The following is a 6000-nucleotide window of genomic DNA, read 5'->3' as shown; positions in this document are numbered from 1 at the left end:
GTTGTTCTCGTCACGCTATCGAAAATGGCACTGCAGGCTTTGGTTACCGCCGCATTTTCCAGAAGGTGTTCTTCACGTCTATTCTTTTCAGCCAAGTAAAAAAAAAAAACTTTTTTGAACCTTAAAAAAAAAAATGCCCTGCAAACTTTGGATATGCTTTCAGTTCCTGCCTGATGAAACAAATGGAAGGATGTAACTGCATTAGGAGCAGTTTAGAGAAGGTTTACTAGACTCATACCAGGAATGGGCAAGTTTATGAGGAAAGGTTGGACAGGCTAGGCTTGTATCTGCTGGAGTTTAGAAGAGTAAGAGGTGACTTGATTAAAACATGTATGATCCTGAGCGGGTCTTGAAAGGGTGGCTGTGGAAAGGATGTTTCCTCTTGAAAGGGTGGCTGTGGAAAGGATGTTTCCTCTTGAAAGGGTGGACGTGGAAAGGATGTTTCCTCTTGTGGGACTATCTCGAACTCAGGTTTACTGTTTAAAAATAAGGGCCGCTCATTTAAGACAGAGATGAGGAGAATTGTTTTCTCTGAGAGTAGTGGGTCTTTGGAACTCCCTTCCTCAAAAGGCAATGGAAGCAGGAGTCTTTGAGTGTTTTTAAGGCGGAAATAGATAAATAGATTCTTGATAAGCAAGGGGGAGGTTACAATCATATCAACCATGATCTTATTGAATGGTGGAACAGACTTGAGGGGCCGAGTGGCCTACTCCTCCCAATTTGTATGTTCATATCTAGTTGGATATTGTTTTATTTGGTCTTTGACATGCCTTCCCACTTCCTGTGTCTGAGCAGTGGGGCTTTTGCAGATGTGGCAATGGGAATATACTTCTGGTATGATATTCCTATATGCCATATCCTAAGTGGTGATCCCGAATGATTGCTTTTTGTAAAAAGTGCCTGTCATATGTTGTTGTGAATTGTTGTTGTGCCTTTATCTGTGGAATTTGTCAATTACACTTTGGTGCTCCATAACTATTTCTCTAAATGTTTCTATGTTTCCAGAAATTATTGGGTTTAAATTTGTGAAACATTTGTGTCTAGTTTATTTGCCTGTCAGTGCACCCTGTAATTTGCCTGATAGCATGCAAATGAACCAAATTTTGATGCAAAACTGAACTTCTTGATGGGGCAAAATTATCCCATGAAATGTAAACCACAAAACACTTTAGAAATCATTACAAGCATGAAACTCCTACAGATTTCTTAAGGCCAATATTTTTTTCTGTTTATAAATCTGTCAACAGTTTTAACCGTCCAAAGTGCAACTGTTTAGCTGGTGCACTGAAATTTTTCAGAACAGCTTGCTCAGAATTGATCTAAAGACTACAAATGGATATGAGAAGCACAATCAGATTCTCCTAACTTATTTAACCCTCTGGGGAAAAAATAACTGCCATGAATAACTGAAACTCATAGAGTGAATTTGAAATGAGAAACACATTATTTATAAGGTAGAATTATATACTGCATATGGATTTTCCTGACAGTCAGTTACAGATTATATGTTAAGATATTTGCAGTAATGTTGGTGATATCATTTAATTCTTCAATTAGAATGCCATCATACCTTAATGTAGTTATATTTGAGATTGAAATTCATGCTGAGCACAAAAATGGATGCATAACAATGCAACAGTTTGTAACGTTAAGAGGTATTTTTGAAAGGATATCATAGAGTGATTTAAAAAGCAGCTTTTTAATCTTGGGGTTTGGAGTTTGCATGCATAGTTCGATGTTAGAATTCCACCTTGTAATCACCCCCAGGCATCTATTGGTGATGAGGTAGTTTCATTAGTGGGCTGAAGTAATATTTTCTTACTGCTAAACAGTTCTTAATGTTTATGCTGTCATCTGAAACTTATGACAATGGCATTAATGTTTAGTAACTTGCTTCTAGTGCCAAGATATAAAATACTGTAATATTTTCTGCTAATGAATGCTCTTTTCATTGCCCCAGTAAATGATGATTAGCGCCAATTAAAAATGCTTAAGCTATCATTTATTAGTCCTCAGTAGTATGTAGCATTCCTGAATACCATGGCTATTAATTATTAATCCTAATTTGCTGCTATTGCAATGGCATCAAGATATTTGGGGAAACTAGTAATGTGAGCAGGTAGTGAAATATTTAAAGTTTAAGTAAAATTGCAAAGCTCTGCTGTTAGTCTTATGTATTGCATTAATATGATGTGTGAACCAATGTTTTGCAAAACTATTTGATTTTAATGGTTTTTCTAAGTAAAAATGTTTTGAAATATTCTTAAATATTGTGTGTTGAACTCATGCTGCTAGATAAAGGGAGCTAAGCCACTAGGAGAAATTTCAGAAAAGCAATGTGCAATGTTTTGGAAATATGCATGAATGTTGCACTCGGTTTAAAAAGAAAACAGCTGCTTTAAAACTAAACTGCAGATCATTGCTCATTTTGTGTTAATAAAATAATGGGTACCTTCTTTGGATTGCTGGTATTCTCAACAAAATATCATTGATATACATGTGATTCCACAGTCTTTATCACAGGGAACAGCCCAGGATACTGCCAAAATTATTACAATCCAACAATAGCTAGTGTATAAAATTTATTAAAGTGTTGCAAAAATATAGTGCTATCTGATGTACATGTTGTTACTACATGCATATGTCTTATCTTTCAAGATACAGGAGTATAATCTGTTCGCTGGTTTTTGCAGCTGATACATTTTCCTGAGTGAGATCATATTCTGTGATATTCATTTCATGCTTAACATATTCTTATGCAATTCTTGGACTGCCATTTCATGGAGGCATTAATCCATTTAAAATAAGGTTGTGCGTCCATTTCCTAGTATTGCACAGCAAAGTTTCACTCATCACAAAAGGCACAACTTCTTGTCTTTTATTTCTGTATTTATATACTTGTTTGATGTTGTTGGACTTTAATAAATTTGTTTGTTTCTTGGTGAGTGACTGATAATGAGTATAGCTAAAAATTAAAGAAACGTAATAAAAGAGCTGTTGTTTATTCTTAGTTATTACCTGGGTGAATTGATTGGGGAAGAAAGTATTTGCTCAATTTACCTTCATATGTCTAGCACCATGTAGCCAAAACTGTATGCAATAAAATCAGTCATGAAACTGAAAATGTGGAGTGTTTTGAGGCATTATTGTGTATACAGCAAAAACAAACTATTACAAGATCATTCAGTGGAGTGTTTTGTGAGGGTCATTCCCTCCCTCTACAGCTTTGAATAAATATGGTTGATTTAAACACAAAGCAGTTTTTATTCATTTACATTCAATACACTTTGATAATTGTGGCAGTTCAGAACACCTGCCACAAGCAATATGTAATGCAATTTTTTTTATTAAGGAAATGCTGTTTGCCTTGGGAAACTGGATAATATATGTTGATTTCTATATTGATGCAATCTCAATTGTTGACACATGATTATAACTTATCAACTAGATTTTCCAATTGATATTTTTATATGGCAGTGACAACCAACATTAAAATAATTTGGTTGGAAAATCCAGTCTATATCATGGAATGTTAAAGCATAGAATTTGCTTTTGACTAATGCAGTTAGTACAATGAATTTTTCATTTTTTTGGATTGTCTGTCAGGTGTCAAGATGATCTACGGATAAAGCAGAAAAGCATTATAATTTCATATTTTTTTTGTACGATAGGACTAATATGACAGCTCCCATGAACAGTCTCCCATTATCATTTCATTATTTAGTTTATAGCTTTAACCATATGAAGCAGAGTCAAATTTCAGTCAGGCTAGTATTCACAGGTTACATTTTGGTCCATTTTAAGTGAGATGACGTATCTGAAATGTGAGTATGAAGTCAATAATAAATGTCAATAATATTAAGTAATAGCCCACATGATTCTCACCGTTGCATCTAATTCTCATTTCTGAAGAAGTTTTGAAGTAAACCTGCATCAAATATAAAATGAATTTAGTTAGTTCAGATTAAAGCAATAAATAATACTCAAAATCTGAAGCTTTTCAAAGACTTTATTATGTGATTTTGAAAATAACTGTCTGCTATTTATTAGCTTTGCAGCTGGTGGAAGTAAAATCTAAAGGTTAGTCTGGAATTGCAAATTACCTCCTACATTGCATCAACTGTTACCTGTGCATTTCCGTGGCCTTAACAATTATGCTTCACCAGCATTGCCTCTGCCGCCTACCATACAGCCAAAGATACTGTGTGAAAGGCTGAGCTTCAGCCATAATTTTATTCAGAAACCTATATAAACATCAGATAAAGAAAACTGGCAGTCACATTAAATTTTGGCTAATACCACAGCAATTATTCATCTCAAAGTATATAAGCTACTGCAGATGAAATCTTTGGCTTTTATGTTCTGCTGAGTAAATAGGACACTCTTCCCATGTAAATGCATTGTGTAAACAATTTTTTTTATAGCACAACAGAATCTTGCAATCCTCAGCCAAATCTTCCTATTATTATAGCACCAACCTGGTGGACCAGGACAATACATGACTTTCTTCAGATTAATTGTTCCAAAATCCTTTTCCCTGCCTGCTCTACCAATCTTCAATATCAAGTACTAAGAGCCCTTGGATTTCTTTGGGTTTAAGATTGAAACTATTGTGCAACAGCTTCTGTGGTTACCTTCCCTCCTCTCCCTACTTGTTCCTGACACCACCGCCAGTCTCACTCTCACTCTACCCTGATAGCCCATCACTCTTCTGTTTCTCTCCCACTTCTCTGTTCCCCTAGTCTCTCTATAAGACTCATATCATTTTACTAAAGTTCACACTGAACCACTACTCCTGATAACCAACCATTGAAGGTGACTGTATGTTCATACCTAATCCTCCTCCTCACATCCTGTTTCCTTTTACCCCATATCTCTTCCAATTTACAAGCAAGTAAATGGTATAAGTATGAACTTCTTGGCTTAGTTGTAGGAGACACAGGGTGATGAGAGAAGGATGCTTCAGTGACTGGAAGCCAGTGTAAACCATGTTTGTTCATGTTTTAAATAGGATGCTTTGCTCTTCCTTTCAAAACCAGTGCCTCCACACTCTCTTCAAAAATCTACTTCAATGTACCTTTCCTGCTCAGACATTTAAGTAAAAGCTTTCATTAGCTAAGAAGAGACCCATTTAGATAGTAATTTGCTGCTTCTTCTGTGTCACTATCATTGCTCACTCAGTGCATTCTCTTGTACCTCACTTTATAATTCCTTGGAGTGGATGTACTGAATCTGGTAACTTGCAGTGTTCAAGGGAGTTCCTCGCTTCCTTATAGATTCCGAGAACCTGACTTAGTTTGATGGATCACATTGGGAAAAATAAAACAGGTGTTGCATTGGTGTCGGACTGAAACTTTTTTGAATGTAGATTTCCATTAAATGACTTGGAACTGTGTTTCAGTGTATGCTGTGGTGTCAGTGAGTTGTATTTTTTATATATTTTCATTCTTTCCTTGAAGAATAGTTTGAAATAGTAGAAGAATTCACAGGCTATTTAATAGTCTGACTTAAATGCTCTTTCTGTGGTTGTAAGTTTATACCAACTGATGGTCCTGTGCGACTGGAGGATTTTTTGAGCTCGCAGAACCCCAACCCACCAGATGCGAGTATCCCATTGGAGGTCTACCTAGAATTCAGAGTTGGGTGATCTGTTAGAATCAGATGCTGTTCCCCATAACACAGTTACTATCAATTAGAAATATTTGGGAAAGCCTTACTATACCATCCTAAAAGAAACAGGGTGAATTATTTACAGATAATTTTGTTTCCTAGAAGCAATCACAAAATACACAAAAGCAAGTAGAGAAATTAATTTGGTCTAGGAAAATTGTTTGCTCCTGAAACTCCCCCAGTTCCAGAATGGGTAGACACAGCACATTTGTATTCTAGCCTAGGTTCTCATACTGCAAGAGACCAGAGAGGTCTCAGGCACTGGCCGCGTCTCCTCAAGCAATTTGTTAGCGGCAGGTTTTAGTTTTGCAAAGGTAGGTTATGGGAGTG

The sequence above is a fragment of the Carcharodon carcharias genome, chromosome 25 (assembly GCF_017639515.1).
Source record: "Carcharodon carcharias isolate sCarCar2 chromosome 25, sCarCar2.pri, whole genome shotgun sequence".
NCBI classification, from domain to species: Eukaryota; Metazoa; Chordata; class Chondrichthyes; order Lamniformes; family Lamnidae; genus Carcharodon; species Carcharodon carcharias.
Note: the sequence above shows the minus strand (reverse complement) of the source record.